The sequence below is a fragment of the Micropterus dolomieu genome, linkage group LG01 (assembly GCF_021292245.1).
Source record: "Micropterus dolomieu isolate WLL.071019.BEF.003 ecotype Adirondacks linkage group LG01, ASM2129224v1, whole genome shotgun sequence".
NCBI classification, from domain to species: Eukaryota; Metazoa; Chordata; class Actinopteri; order Centrarchiformes; family Centrarchidae; genus Micropterus; species Micropterus dolomieu.
Genome location: NC_060150.1, coordinates 48486017 through 48503421, shown reverse-complemented (window position 1 = coordinate 48503421; position 17405 = coordinate 48486017). Strand labels below are relative to the sequence as shown.

Genomic DNA, 17405 nt, shown 5'->3' with positions numbered 1-17405 from the left:
GTGCTTATTTCCTTTTTTGAAGAGTGACTTTTTTGTATGTTTAAAAAATATGTATACACACACACACACACACACACACACACACACACACACACACATATACAGACAGCCCTCCCTCAAATGACTAACTAACTAAGTCCTTGTCGCCATCAGTTATTGTGGACCATGGATTATTTTGTTGAAATCTGTTCAGTATGAAACAACTGTGAGTGTGAGGGAATTAATAAAACTCCCCAAAATATCTGTGCATGTCGGTGATCCAATCAGATGTGTTCAGGTTTTAAATGTGGAGCTCAACATTACATGTCCTAATCAATGAGCTTTTCCCTAAAATGAGTAGATGGACTTTGTCATTGTGTTATTGTGGATCATCATAATGTCAGCCTTCTACAGACATCATCCAAATGTTAGCACAACATTCATACACCTATTCATGTCAACACAGATCAATAACATGCTGCTGATCTCAGGCCAGTCTGGAATTAACACTTAAATAAACAGAAAGCAAAGAAATATTTCTACTTCAACAAGTAAACTTGATGAGTTTAAAACAATTAGTAGTTCAGAGGAATTCTGTATACAGATGTGACCATTTTCCAAAACATTAATTTACTTTTTGATTTATTTATTTAACCTTCATTTAACCAGTAAGTCCCCTGAGATTGAAATCTCTTTTCTGAGGGAGATACTACAACAACTAACAACGGACATTTTCTACAGATTCTTTAAAAGGCATTATGGAGTTTTTGGAAACACCGGTATGAGGGCGGTGGCTTTTCTCCAGACATGTTCAGGCTCTGTTACTTCAATGTTCCTGGCTCAGAGTGTTACGGAGAGCTAGGACTGTATGTTGGTTTAGGGGGATTCGCTGGAACACCTCATCCACACAGACACTCCGATTAGAGAGCGAGGCGGGACACAGTAGGACAGTGAACTTAACTTTACTGATGAAACACAACTCCAAATTAAATACAGCTCTGTGTTTCTGGTTTGCTGTTTACAGTTTGATTAGTTAGATTTTATCTCTGTTGTCTGTTCTGCCTGAGACTTTACATTGGTCTGATTTTACATTGGTTCTGTACTGGTATCTGCAATAAACAAAACACAATATACATGAGAATACTAGCTTAATGAGCCCAAAATGAGCCCCAAAATCCACCACTTCATTTGCATAACAAAGGAACTAATTAGCTGTCATTAGCAGATCATTTCCACCCATCTTCATCACAAACGCAGACAGGCATCAATGTAAAATGAACGGCTCAATATTATAAGGACCCCTTAGCTGCCCAACGAGGTGCCTGATGTAAACTAAATTCAGCACTGAACAAATCCTGCACCACAAACACAGTAATAATAGGGAATTACAACACAGAGGCAGCTCAAAACCAGCTCCTTTCATTTAGAGCAGCAAGCATATTGACAGCGGCTATAAACAGACAGGGAGAAAGCTTCACACAACATGCTGGAAACTCAGGTAAACTCCCACTGCAATGTTACAGTATACAATATTTTTATCAGCTGCAGGTTGACCCAATCCATGCTCGTTATATGATAACAGTACAGTCACTGCATTTAGCCGATGTGCTACATCAGCGTTAGCTCGCCTGTCTGCTTTTCAGTATCTAACTTTACTATTTGTGTTTCTTTCACCGGAGGCTCAGCAATGTGAGCACAGTTAAATGTATTGGATGATAATGAAACAGTCAGTGAGCTAGACTGAATATTATAAATGAGATTGTTGTCACACTTTATAACAGACGTAAGTAACTTTACTGTAATGTTAGTGGATGACTCTTCCTCTGTGTTGTTGTTGCCGTTTTGTTGCAGGATTGTATGTGGGTCACATTACAACGATTGAGAGATGGAGAAGATGTGTCCCTGAGTAAAGGACAATAAATCTAATTTGAACGTCACAAAGCAAACAGCGGCAGGTCCGAGCTAATGTAGCATTAGCTGGCTGTCCTGCCCTGCCTTACATATAGGCTAGTAACCAAATCGGTCCACATTTGCTTTTTACTGTTCCATCATTTCTTGCAGGCTAAATCAATCACTTTGACATAATACTGGTGGTACACAGGATAGTGACATGGGTCGCATTAGTTGGTGAAGTAATGTGTAGAGCGATATAACTTTGTACCAAATGACGTTAGCAAATGCTCTGTGTTAGCCGGCGAACTAATGTGACTAGTTGATTCCTACCTTTCTAATGTTCACTGTTTTCACCCGACATCATCTGAATCTCATTGGTCTGATGGGCTTCATCACATAAATCTTAATTGTTGTTTGACGTGGAGTTTATGTTGGAGTTTGTGTTTTGCTGGGAGCCGGTTGTTTTGTGGTGTTAGTTGTTAGCTGCCGTGTTGTCCCTGTAGTCTGAGAGAGGCTCGGGATTGTGTGAACAGAGCTGCCTCCATCCCGGTGTAATCACATTAATAGCAGAATAGTAGCTGATGCAAGCAACAGAGAAAACAGGCGTGTGCTTCATTTTTAAGTAAGGTTTGAGCCCATTGACAAAACCGGAGAAAAAATTTATTAATTAGTGATTTTATTGGAAAAACTACATATAATCTATATAGGGGCTACATAATAAAACCCCTACATAAGTTTGATGTGACTGCAGACTAAATTTAATACAAAAAACATGAAAATATGAACAAAAGGACCTTTACAACTTTATGGATGGAAGTTATGTATGAACAGAAATGAGGTTCAATTGTTAATTTAACATATCAGATCTACAATAGTAAAGGAGTCAGTGAACTGACCTCAGAATCTCTAGTCTACAGTTTGGACTCTCCAGTCCAGCAGACAGCAGCTTCACTCCTGAATCCTGCAGCTCGTTGTGACTCAGCTCCAGCTCTCTCAGATGGGAGGGGTTGGACTTCAGAGCTGAGGCCAGAGAAGCACAGCTGATCTCTGACAAACTGCACCCCAACAATCTGAATAAATGATGTAACATTAGAAGACAATGATTCTGCTTGAAATCATTCCATGTTTAATAATCTGTTTAGAGCTGAAGAAGGTTTAGAATGTAGTAGTTTAGAAAATGGAAACTTCAAACACCTGAACCCAACAGGATGCAAGTTCAAACTGTAAAATACAAAAAGTAAAAAGAGCTCTCATTAATATTAATGACAACGTGCTGCTACTTTAATAAAGATGTAGTGACTTCACCTCTTGAACTCTGCAGCTCCACCAGTGGCTCCATCTGTACAAACTCATGTTGTTCAGCCAAACACAAAAACCCACAGAAACCACTCAAGATCCCAAAGATGCGAAATATGTCAGGATGAACTTTGGGGAAATGTGAACAAAAGACATCTACAATATTTTGTTACAAACTGGCTCAGAGAATGTGACAAAGAGGGAGTCCACACAAGGTACTTAGTTAAAACAAATAATAACAATAAACAAATAATTTATTTAACTAAAATAAACATCCATCCATCCATCCATCCATCCATCTTCATCCGCTTATCCGGGGGCGGGTCGCGGGGGCAGCAGGTCCAGAAGGGGACCTTTTTCCCGAGCCACATTAACCAGCTCTGACTGGGGGATCCCGAGGCCTCTCCACCTAGTCCTGGGTCTGGCCTCCTCCCAGCTGGACATGCCTGGAACACCTCCCTAAGGAGCCGTCCAGGAGGCATCCTTAACAGATGCCCAAAGCACCTCAACTGGCTCCTTTCAACGCAAAGGAGCAGCGGCTCAACTCTCCTGAACTCCTCGTGGATGGCCGAGCTTCTCACCCTATCTCTAAGGGAGACACCAGCCACCCGCCTAAGGAAACCAATTTCGGCCGCTTGTACCTGCAATCTCGTTCTTTTTGTCATGACCCAGCCTTCATGACCATAGGTGCGGGTAGGGACGGAAATTGACCGGTAGATCGCAAGCTTTGCCTTACGGCTCAGCTCTCTTTTCGTCACAACGGTGCGGTAAAGCGAGTGCAATACCACCCCTGCTGCTACGATTCTCCGGGCGAGCTCCTGCTGCAATCTCCCCTCACTCGTGAACAAGACCCCGAGGTACTTGAACTCCTTCACTTGGGGTAAGGACTCATTCCCTACCTGGAGTTGGCACTCCACCGGTTGCTGAGAACCATGGCCACAGAAAGCAGTTACGAGATGCCAAGCCCACCGAACCGCAGCCCCTGCTCGCCACGACTACGCCTCGATATCCTGTCCATGAATATCACAAACAGGATTGGTGACAAAGCACAGCCCTGGCGAAAGGCCAACCCTCCCCTGGAAAGAGTCCGACTTGCTACCGAGTCCTCGGACACAGCTCTCGCTTTGGATGTACAGGGATTGGATAGCCCTGAGAAGGGTCCCCCTCACCCCACACTCCCGCAGCACCTCCCACAGTATCTCCCGGGGGACCTGGTCATACGCCTTCTCCAGATCTACAAGCACATATAGGCTGGATGGGCATACTCTCAAGCCCACTCCAGGAACCTTGTGAGAGTAAAGAGCTGGTCAGTTGTTCCACGACTGGGACGAAAACCGCATTGTTTCTCTTCGATCTGAGGTTCGACTATCGGCCGAACCCTCTGTTCCAGCACCCTGGGGTAGACTTTACTGGGGAGGCTGAGAAGTGTGATACCCCTGTAATTAGGACACACTCTCTGGTCCCCCCTTTTGAACAGGGGAACCACCACACCAGTCTGCAGCCCCTTGAAGCACCTAAGACCTTGAGACAACAGCTTCCCGCTGCGGCTTCAGCAATAGAGGCTTTGAACATTGCCCACTCATGTTTAATGTCCCCAATCTCCACAGGGATGCCATAAAAGCTCCGCCGGAGGTTTGAGTTGAATATCTCACGGACAGGGGCCTCCTCCAGACATTCCCAGTTCACCCGCGCTGCCCGTTTGGGCTTACCGGTTCTGTCAAGAGTCTTCCCGCACCCCCTGACCCAACTCACCACCAGATGGTGATCAGTTGACAGCTCCGCCCCTCTCTTCACCAGAGTGTCCAAAACATGCAGCCTCAAATCAGATGAAACGCTTCCAAAATCGATCTTCGGCCTAGGGTGCTCTGGTACCACCTACACTTATGAGCATCCTTATGTTCGAACCTTGGGAGACCCTACCAGGAGCAATAGGCTCCAGACAACTCAGCCTCCAGGCTTACCGGGGCACTCAAACCTCTCCACCACGATAAGGCGATGGTTCCCGGAGAGGTAAAATAAACGAAGTTAGTGCTTGTGAAAATTGAAGATGGTTTTGCAGGAATACAGAAAAGTGAGGTATGTTGACAAATCAGAAGTTGAGGTGAAAGCCCTGACCCAAAGATCACATCAAAATGAGCACGCAAAGCTCATCTCAAATTAACAAGTTGGCCTTCTGCTAGACACACAAACCAAAATTCCTGCAACCAAATGCACACAAAACTGGAAAGTAAGCACTAAACCAAAGTAGCACACAAAGTTTCAAAGAAACAAAACAAAGGCTTACAAGCCAACCAAGTCATCCAAGACACACAACACAAGGAAACAAAGCTACAACAAAACTCATACTAACCAAACAAAGCATGACCTGTAGGACTTAATGTATGTTACCAAAGCTAGCTGGCCAACTCACCAAGTCACAGACCCAAAAACACATTGATGTTACAACTCAAAACAGGTTTGCAACTATACAAATTGGGGGCAAATGCAGCTCCCTTCAACATCCACCAAAACAAACTCCACAAAAGTAACCAATCTGAACAACAGAAAAAAAACCTTGCATGATACTCCCAAAATCTTATTTACAATGCAAAAGATAAAATACTAAAAGCACTTTTTCTACACTTTTTCTTATAGGAATAGTGGAGTCATAAAATCAAAGCTTCTTCAGTTTGAACTATTCAGTCAGTATAAGCATCATATAGCTTCATAACAATGTTGGCAAATACTGGATATATTTGTTATTTTCTGATAGTTGAAATAGAGAATTTATTCATTGTATTTATGTATTTTAATTATCATTTATTTAAAAACGTGGTGTGGAATATAAACTGAAAATCAGGAGTCTGAGCAGTTCAGAGTGAATTATCCATTGGACATTCTCATTATATTAAGATTTTAAATGTGGAGCTCAGCATTGCTCTGCCACATACAATGGACTAAACCACTGAAGAAGAAAATAGACATTAGCATTAAGATCCTCAGTGTGGATCAGTGTATTAGCCTTATATCTGCAGTTTAGTGTCACCACAACTTTCACATCATATTAATCTCAACACAGATGGAAAAAATGGTGTCTGACCTCAGAGTCTCCAGTTTACAGTGTGGACTCTCCAGAACATCAGACAGCAACTTCACTCCTGAATCCTGCAGCTTGTTGTTGTTACTCAGGTCCAGCTCTCTCAGATGGGAGGGTTTGGACTTAAGTGCTGAGGCCAGAGAAGTACAGCTGATATCTGACAACCTGCAGAGACTCAATCTGAATAAAGAATAAATGATGTAACTTTAGAAGACAATGTTCCTGCTTCAAATCATTCATCAGTGTTTAATAAAAATCTATTTCTTATCTAATCAGATGTGTTTAGGAGCTCAACATTACTATGTCCTAATCAATGACCTTTACCTAAAATGAGTAGAGGGACTTGTCATTGTATTATTGTGGATCATCATAATGTCAGCCTTCTACAGACATCATCCAAATGTCAGCACAACATTCACACACTTATCCGTGTCAGTAAAGATCAATAACATGCTGCTGATCTCAGGCCAGTCTGGAACTAGAGGAGAAAAACTTTATTGATCCTTTAAACAGCTTTTGGAAATATGGTTTGATCTGTGTATTTGTGTGTGTTCTAAAGGATCAATATCAATGATCAGACAATATTTTTGAAAAAACATTGAATTGAACAGAAAGAAAAGAAATATTTCTACTTCAACAAGTAAACTTGATCAGTTTAAAACAAATATTAGTTCAGAGGATCTTCTGTATATAGATGTGACCATTTAGAAACATTCATTTACTTTAACGACTGACAGCAGACATTTTCTACACTTTCACTAAATTTAGTACAAGACACAAAAAAATGAGCAACAGGAAATTTATATCTTCATGGATGTACAACCACATTTCCAAAAGTTGGCACACTGTGTAAAATGTAAATTAAAACTAAATGTGATGATGGGAAGAAATATAAAATAAAATAATAAAATGTAAAATAGCACAAACACAACTTATCAAATATTGAAATTATGTGTCCATTTTGAATTTGATACCAGCAACACGTTTCAAAAAAGTTGGGACAGTGGCAAAAGAATGCCAAGGTTTTCAAATGGTAAAAGAAAACATCTTACAATCAATTAGGTAAACTGGCTGTTTCTGACGTAAAAATGAGGAAAGGTTTACCACTGTGAAAAACTGTGCTGACAAATTTAAGAATAATGTTTCTCAAAGTAAAATTGCAAAGAATGTGGGGATTTCATTGTCCACAGTACATCACATCATTAAAAGATTCAGAAAATCAGAGAAAATCTCTGTATGCACGGGACAAGGCCAAATACCAGTATTGGATGGCCGTGATCTTTGGGCCCTCTTACAGCATCTCATAAACAACTTACACACTTCTGTAGAGGGTATCACCACATGGGCTGAGGAACACTTCCTGAAACAATCGTCTGTGAACACAGTTCGTCTCTCATCCACAAATGCAAGTTGAAGCTCTAATATACAACGAATAAAACTTATATTAACCAGATCCAGAATGACTACTGTCTTCTATACACCTGAGCTTATTTAAGATGGGCTGAGGTTAAGTGGGAAACTGTCTGTTGGTCTGACAAGTAAAAATTTGTAGTATCTGTAGTAATCTGTAGTAAAAAAGTCTGGGTTCTCAGCTGGCCTGCCTGCAGTCCTGATTTGTCACCCATTGAAAATGTTTAACACATTATGAAAAGTAAAATACGACAAAGGAGGAACTGATGAACAGCAGGAATCCTGCATCAAGCAAGAATGGGAAAACATTTAACTTTCAAGATTACAGCAATAAGTCTCCTTAGTTATGAAGTGTTGGCAAAAGAAGAGGGGATGCAGCTGATAACAAAAACACAATAACATTCCACATTTGACAGTTATCTTTGTACTTTTCAATTAAATAAGGAGCTTTAATGTTTTGCACATCATTACATTTTGTTTTTATGTACATTTTACAGAGCATCTCAACTAGTTTGAAACGGGTTTGTAAGTTATGTATCAATATAAATTAGGTTTGATTGTTAATTAAATATATAAGATCAACAATAGCAACAGAATGTCAGTGAACTGACCTCAGAGTCTCCAGTCTACAGTGTGGACTCTCCAGTCCAGCAGACAGCAGCTTCACTCCTGAATCCTGCAGCTCATTGTAGCTCAGCTCCAGCTCTCTCAGATGGGAGGGGTTGGACTTCAGAGCTGAGGCCAGAGAAGCACAGCTGATCTCTGACAAACTACAGCTCCTTAATCTGAATAAAGAATAAATGATGGAGATAAAAATCCATTTCTAATCCAATCAGATGTGTTCAGGTTTTAAACATGGAGCTCAACATTACTATGTCCTAATCAATGAGCTTTTCCCTAAAATGATTAGAGGGAGTTCGTCATTGTGTTACTGTGGATCATCTTAATGTCAGCCTCCTACAGACATCATCCAAATGTCAGCACAACATTCATACACCTATCCTCAGTTTCTGTTATAGATCGTATAAAAGAAGTGGATGTAGCCACTGTGACATCACCCATTGGTTTGTGGACTATCATTTTGAAGCCTCGAGTTTGGCATCTTGGTTTCTTTGAACCAGAAGGGACCACGTTTGAATGAGAGGGTGGAACTGGGGAGGAATACGCACAGAACCGGCCGAGCCAATAAGTGGCCTTTGCGTGGCATAGGGCCCTGTGGCCAGCAGAGGGCCCCATACAGTCACTGCCAGCTAGTGTTAGAAATATTTCACTGAAATAAGGAACATAAAAATGTTTTTAATAAAATGAAATACACCTCTAAATTACACATCATTAATTTAGTTAGTTATTTATTATGTAAAATCAGCTACCCTGATGGTTGAGCTTGCTTGGATCTCCCTGTGACTCCTGACCCTGACTGACCTTGTTATGATCGGTCAGTCAGAGGCTCTGATGTCTGAGGAGACATAAATATATGTCAGGATATGAAGAAAGACAAAACAAGAGGCTTGAAGAAGAGATGAGCTCACAGGCTCCATTTTCTGAAGGGCCAACATTAAAGCTACTCTTCATATCTCCTCTCCAGGAGCACTTTAAAGAATATGGTTGGAAGATCATCACAGGTGTAAGTAAACAGTTTCTTCTGTTGGTGAGTATAAAAGAGGTGTAATGTTACAATGATAACCTTCTGCATTTTAAAAATGAAGTCAAAGTTTAATTCATTCATTATTTTACTGCAGGTCCATCAGCCACCTCCATTCCTGGTGCAGACCATGGTCATTTTACACTGCATTTTACACTGAAAGTCATGTGCTTGTAAGGTAGTGCCTTGTTCTTTGCTCGTGAATCTGTCTGGTGGGGAGTGTGTAGTAGCTGTTTTGAAGAATCTTAAGTTAGAAGGAGATGGCATCAAACTCTTGCAGATTGTCTTGCATTATAAGATATTTCGGATTTAATGCTAAGAACACAAGTCATTTCAATTCAGTCAATTTATTTTTTAATTTACCATAAAGGACCTTTACTAAAAATTATAAACATTCATTTACTTTAACGACTAACAGCAGACATTTTCTAAAGTTTCTTTAAGAAACACAAGTCTTTGTGACTGCAGACTAAATTTAAAACAAGAAACATGAAAATATGAACAAAAGGAAATAGGAAGTACAACTTTATGTATGGAAGTTATGTATGAACATAAATTAGCAGTGTTTCCCATTAATTTACCAGACCATGGCGGCCCGCCATAATCTAATTTGTTTCGCCATAGTTTCAAAATGAACCGAAAATACTTTTACACATCTCATGATAATATTACAGACCTCTAACGTTGTGCTTTGCGGGCGCTGCTCCACAGTGCTGTAAGCTTATACGCTCACACACTTTGGCATCTGACTCGAGACAACCACTTTTCTTTTTAGGTAACTACGGTAACGTTAATGGTGCGCACTCTAAATATGACATCCAGGCCCCATCCACACTACTGCGTTTTCAGATTAAAACAGAGAACTTTGCTACATTTGCACCTCCCGTCCAGACTACAATGATGAAAACACCTAAAACGACAAAGTTTGGAAACTCTACAACCCAATTTGCGTTTTGAAACTCTGGGGGGTAAAAATGGAGGACTATAGAAACAATATCGCAAATGCTCGGCTCTGTGATTGGGTCTTATAAATCATGTTATGCCCAGCGGTTACCCTCCTCTGTTTACCTTGTGTTCTCTGTTGTTTCCCCTTCCTATTGTCTCTGTTTGCCCGTTTTACCTGTGAGTCTGTCTGTCTGCAGGTGGGCGTGGTCTTCCTGGCTCTGGCTCTCTACCCTCACACCTCGTTTGCAATCAGCTCCCCGTTATGTACCCCGGTCCAGCACGCGAGTATTGGCCAGATCGTCTGCGTATCTCCTGTGGTACACACCCTGGCCTTCTCCAGTAGTGAGTTAGTTTTTTCTTGTTGAATTTTCCCTCGCTATCCCTAACGCTTGTTTGTTCTCCTCCACTTTTCCAGAACCCGCCTGCCAGTCACCTGCCTGCCAACCTGCCTCACCTTCACCGCCTCTACTCACCGTCTTGCCCAGACTCCCCACTCTGGAGTCGGATCACTCTCCACTCCCACATTCTCCTGACTGTTTCATTAAACTCCCCTTAATAGCATCGGTTCTTGGCTTTAGGGTTCAGACTTCTACCACACACACCCATAACACATGTAATGCTACTGACTGAGCTACTGAGTTTTTGAGTTAGTATTTTTATAAAAATATTCTGTACCATGCAAATAACGCTAAAGCCTATCTGCCTACACTTATAGGCTACTGTGCATGTCGCCTTTTACTTTGCAACTCCCAGTCTGTTTCCCGCTGCCACAGTCGCGTGTTACATTCAGTAACAGTCCCAGCTCGTTATTGGTGCATGCTAAAAAACTTTGGTCTGATTCTTTGTCTACATTTCTTTATTCTTTCTCCAAATCTTTCTGTTCTTACTAATGGAATAGAACATCTGCTTCATGTTTACAACGGAACGCACATACCCAGTGTGCCTGAACGGCCAATAGATGTGTGTTTTCAGTTGTTTTAATGTAGACAGAGGTCAACTCTGATATGCAGCTAAAATGCTGGTGTGGACAGAGATTGTATTCGTTATAATTCTCCTTTTGTAAACTAAAACGTAGTAGTGAGGATGGGGCCCCAGACTTTAGTCAAATGAGAATATAAAAGTTGAATCTGTCGCAGGGCAGCCACAGTCCCTTAGTCCTGTGGACCATCAGCCTCCTACCTGCTTTTAACCTGATTGTATGATCTCTGTCATCACACGCGACTGGTCGCACGCACACACACATCAACACAACGTTCAGTCAGAGCATGAGTGTGCGTGGCTGATCAGTGTGGGAAAAAATGCACAGGAGAACGAGAGAAAGGGAAAAGGCAGAGCTGAGACAGAGAAAAGGCCCGGTAAATGCTGTAAAATTACTTAAATTACTTGTCTTAAAGATTAAGGGACATGGTATTTAAAAAAGAAAGAAATATAGACTACTAGTAGGGCTGGACTCTTCACATATCATCATATCACAACTACCTTTCCAGAATTAATTCTATGTTTTAATAAAAGTACTCATGCTATGTATGAAAGCAGAAGATGAGTTTGTATGGGAATAATCTGAAAAATAAAGACCTGTATACTTTTTTCAGGTGGACGCAGTTACTCAGAGTGACCAGAACTTCATGATGATAAACATAAATCCAGGCAGTGCTCTGAGGAAATGCAGAGGCAAAACAAACAATCGAAAGTGCACAAAAATTATACAGACCTACATAAAATTTTAATCCTGTTGCCTTAATTGTGGATTTTCTTCTTAGACAAAATAGGTAATAGCTGTGTTTCTAATGCAGATAATTGTTCTACTCTGTGTTAGAGTACTTACTGCTGTAAAAAAAATAAATAGTGTTGAATTTTCAGTTTAGTTTTTACCTTTTCAATTAATCTTTTACACCCATGCAGCACTTTTAGTATATAAATAAGAAGCTACTTTGTTATGCGTTTATCTTAATAGCATACATGTTTTTAAAAAAATGAGCTTTACATACCTTATCAGAGCTAACAATAATATTAGTACATTTTAGCATGTCAATTTAAGCATACTATTGTCAACTAATCATATAACATATAATTTTCCAACAGCAAAAATGTGGCTAGTGAAAATGCTGCGTGGCTAGTAGCTTTGAAAACCACTAGCCACACTGGCTAGAGAGCAAAAATGTTAATGTCAAGCCCTGCATGTGTGCATTAAAAGTAAAAAATAAAACAATAAAATGTTAGGGAAATTACTTATTCTATTTTCTATTCTTTGAGCTAGGGTGGCTGGAAAAATATTAAATAAATTTGTTGACTTTTATTGCTGTTTCATCACCATGTATAGCTATACGGTGGGTTTATGATCAAATAGTTTACTAGAGCACACCATTGAGAGCAAAGTTTTTCATAATTAGCCTCTTCATTTTGCACCAAATTAATGCATTTTACTTTAAAATTTTCACAATTTTCTAATGTGGGGCATGCCCCCAGACTCCCCGAGTGGGTCCGGGGCCCACCCACCATAGTCTCTTAAAATGCTGTGGGAAACTCTAAATTAGGTTCAATTGTTAGTTAAACATCTAAAATCCACAAAAGTAACAGAGTCAGTGAACTGACCTCAGAGTCTCCAGTCTACAATGTGGACTTTTCAGTCCATCATACAGCAGCTTCACTCCTGAATCCTGCAAATTGTTGTCAGTCAGCTCCAGCTCTTTCAGTTGGGAAGGGTTGCACTTAAGAGCTGAGGCCAGAGAAGCACAGCTGATCTCTGACAAACTGCAGCTACTCAATCTAAATGCAAAAAAAAAAAAAAATCCAATCAGATGTATTCAGGTTTTAGATGTGGAGTTCAGCATTCATGTAAACAGATATTATATCGATCATTTAAAGGACCCTATTGCTTCCACCTTTAGAGGATCAATTATCAATGATAAATTATATCCTTTAAAGGATCAATATAACTGATCCTTTAAAGGAGACTTAGCTGCCGTGTTCACTCGCTGAGAGCTGGAACCAGTCTGCACGGAGTCTGCATGACGGGGTTAGGGGGGGTGTATTTCACATTCAGCGCTATTGGCTACTGCAAACGCCAAGCAATATTTACAACTATCCCTGTCTTTGTGTTTTTAAATATGCAGAAGCACATTCATTCATGGGAAAACCCAATTAAAATGTATATTAAAATCTTTAAAAGAGGGGGTGATTGTTACATTGGACACAGGACACCCGAATAACCCAGTAACTTGCAAAATAGACTTAAAAACCAATATGAAAATCAAGGGACATTAGGTCATGAATAGTGATCCTGCCTGTAATAAATCTTACCCACCCCTATAGTGGGGTCGCCCCGAGCTGGCTATTACCAAGATTGCAGGTTTAAGGACACTTCAGCATTGGCTTCACCTGTCAGACCCGGAGGTTCCCTAATAGTGTGTGTGTGTGTGTGTGTGTGTGTGTGTGTGTGTGTGTGTGTGTGTGTGTGTGTGTGTGTGTGTGTGTGTGTTCTGAAGGATCAATATCAATGATCAGATGTTGTTTTTGAAAACACATTGAAACCAACACAAACAAAGAAATATTTCTACTTCAACAAGTAAACCGTTTAAAACAAATATTAGTTCAGAGAATCTTCTGTATACAGTTGTGACCATTTATCAAAAATTAGAAACAGTTATTTACTTTAACAACTAACAGCAAACATTTTTTACAGTTTCTTTAAGAAACACAAGTCTTTGTGACTGCAGACTAAATTTAGAAAAAGAAACATGAAACTATGAACAACAGGACATTTACAACTTTATGGATGGAAGCTATGTATGAACACAAATTAGGTTCACTTGTCAATTAAACATATCAGATCTACAATAGTAACAAAGAGCCAGTGAACTGACCTCAGAGTCTCCAGTCTGCAGTGTGGATCTCCAGAAAACCACACAGCAGCTTCACTCCTGAATCCTGCAGCTTGTTGTAGCTCAGCTGCAGCTCTCTCAGATGGGAGGGGTTGGACTTCAGAGCTGAGGCCAGAGAAGCACAGCTGATCTCTGACAAACTGCAGCCCTCCAATCTGAATAAAGAATTAACGATGGAGATAAAAACCCATTTCTAATCCTATCAGATGTGTTCAGCTTTTAAACATGGAGCTCAACATCACCATATCCTAATCAATGAGCTTTTCCCTCAAATATTGTTCACAAATCGGTCAAAATCAGTTTGTGAGCACTTCTTTGCCAAGATAATCCATCCATTTGGGAGGGGTCCGGAAACCAGTCAGTATCTGGTGTGACCGCCACCATGGGCCACTTGATCTGCAAGGTTGACATCAGCAAACCGCTAACCCACACAACGCCATACATGCTGTCTGCCATCTGCTCTGTACAGTGAAAACTGGGTTCATGCGTGAACACCTCTCCGAAGTGCCATGCGCCATCATTTGCCCACTCAAGTCAGTTACGACGACAAACTGCAGTCAGGTCGAGACCCCGATGAGGACGATGAGCATGCAGATGAGTTTCCCTGAAACACCTTTGAAGACGGCTTATGGTAAAGAAATGAACATTCAATTCACGGACAACAGCTCTGGTGGACATTCCTGCAGTCAGCATGCCAATTGCAGATTTGTGAATAATATTTGAGAGAAATACGTCTTTGTGTACATCGAGAAAGTCTTAGATCTTTGAGTCCGGCTCATGATGAATGGGGGCAAAAACAAAAGTGTTCCGATTATAATTTGTTTAGTGTATCTGGAATATACATACACAGATGACTCACACACCCACTCAAACCCACACCCTTAGCTACTACAAGGGACAATAACAGGTTACAACAACCTTATAGCTTTAATTATACCAATAGAAAATCGGTTTATATACACCTAGAGCAATTCAAGTTCATTTTCATCAGTACACCTGCAACTCTACATTACTATGTCCTAATTAATGAGCTTTTCCCAAAGGAGGGGGTGAAAGGTTTGCTCCACTCCCGCTGTTTGAGAAGTTTCAGCCATAAAGCCTACCACCTCTGGTCAAGTTGAGATAACATACTATAAGCATGACTATTAAAATAAACCTTGTCCAGAGACTAACCTCATCTTAAACTGACAGCCCACACACACAGACACAAAAGGGCAGGGTAACCATGGTGTAATGTTACATGTTTTGTTTTCCCAATATATAATTTTCTGCTTTATTGTTGTTAATAGGAGTAAGTAAGAAAGCAGACACCTGCTGCTTTAAGACTAGCATGAATTGCATTACCCTAAGTAACTAGCAGAACCCCCACACAGACACTCTCTAAAGCTGATAATACATGGGGCAAATTTTTGAGCAATGTTGCTGGGTAATGTTGCTAGTGGCAAATCCGACTATGTTTTAAATGGATAGCGGTGGTGCGGGGCGGGTGGCGGAGAGGTGGGGGAAGGGGATTACCGTAGTAATCTGGACTCATTACCACTGACGACAAGGTTGCCCTGCACGATTGCTCTAAAAGTTGCTCTGTGTATCATCAACTTTAGACCAAAATAGCAGGGTAATCATGGTAACAACATTCCTCTTTCAGATTACCTCAGACATAAAATAACCCTGTTTCTTCAGTCTTGATTCTCTACCCTACCAAAGAGCCATTCATTTGGACTCTTAACATGCACTCTCACTTTTCACACCCAGTTGTGAAACTGGTGAGAAAAGACACCAGAGAAGGATACAGCCCATTATCTGTTAAGCTAAATAATCTTTAACTCAGTTTGCCACTTTAATTTGAGTAGTTCTATTATTATGTTCTTGTTAAAAACTGTGTTAAAAGAAGAAACCATAAATAAGTAAATGTTGCAGTGCTTTTTAATCTTCATCAAAGCTCGCCAACATTTCTGCATTTAATTTATGTTGTAACGAATGCTTTGTTCCCAGCACCTTTATATACTCTCTTAGAAATTATATGATACAGAAATATTATCATGTGTTAATTAACTGATTTTCCTAGCTCCTGAACCAAGGATTGAGTTAAATTAAATAGTCTGAGAATCCTTAGGTCCTCTCATGGAAACAGTCCCTTCCCAGAGGACAATAAGTATTACATGTCATTGTTTTAATGCCTTTCCTTGTGCTTTCTTTTGTTTTGTTTAAGTTTTCAGATCGTTTATGCCACGCAACGTTGAATTCAGGAACAATTAAGTTCATGTTAAGCTTTATTTTAGCTGAATTAACTTATATTGCTCTCACCGAAGTTCGGACCCAGCCACGCGGGTCTGTTACGGCAGCAGTAATCCAGATGACATCAAACAGACGAACCAAGCCAGGCTAATGGCCTATCACTGCAAGTTTTTTCACCTACCAGCTGAAACAACAGACTTCCGGGCAATCCCCTGGCAGAGAAAGTGACCAGCCAACGGTGTGCCAAGCAGTCATAACCGAGAATGCACGAAACTCAGTCAGTGTGTGGCCGCCTGAACACCAACCGGCTGAGAAACTGAAAGTAGTAAGGCTGAACCGTGCATTCTGTGACCAGTTGATGTCCAATATCTTTTAATCTATTAGCTTTAATCCTTAATCATTTTAGACCGAAACTCCTAGCCAAATTTAACTGAGTTATCATCATATAACTTGCGTTTAGTGGTTCTCTTGCTCCTTAGAATCAAATCCTTTCCCACAAGAGACCAACTAAGTTCATATTGAACTCCATTACTCTCATTTGATTGCATTCTGTTTGTTTAGTCACTGTTTTATTTCTTTAATATATTTAACCTCACTTGTATTTACTTTAGTAAATACAAGTAAAATCCAGAATAGAATTTAAAATCATTCTTCTTACCTACAAAGCTCTTAATGGTCAGGCACCATCTTATCTTAAAGAGCTCATAGTACCTTACTACCCCACCAGAGCACTGCGCTCCCAGAATGCAGGGTTACTTGTGGTTCCTAGAGTCTCCAAAAGTAGACTAGGAGCCAGAGCGTTCAGCTATCAAGCTCCTCTCCTGTGGAACCAGGTTCCAGTTTGGGTTCAGGAGGCAGACACCATCTCCACATTTAAGAGTAGGCTTAAGACTTTCCTCTTTGATAAAGCTTATAGTTAGGGCTGGCTCAGGTGAGTCCTGAACCATCCCTTAGTTATGCTGCTATAGGCCTAGACTGCCGGGGGATTTCCCATGATGCACTGAGCTCCTCTCTCCTCTACTTTCTCTCCCTCTGTATGCAACCTCAT

The 17405-nt window shown here is 40.6% G+C and overlaps 1 long non-coding RNA gene across 1 annotated transcript in view; it reads right to left on the bottom strand.

The window, feature by feature from the left end:
• Nucleotides 1–2820, bottom strand: part of LOC123968615 — a 9542-nt gene extending 6722 nt beyond the window's left edge. Inside the window, exon 1 of the long non-coding RNA XR_006824502.1 lies at nucleotides 2769–2820. This is a non-coding gene — a long non-coding RNA (uncharacterized LOC123968615). The remainder of the gene's footprint in view (nucleotides 1–2768) is intronic.
• Nucleotides 2821–17405: the final 14585 nt, after the last annotated feature.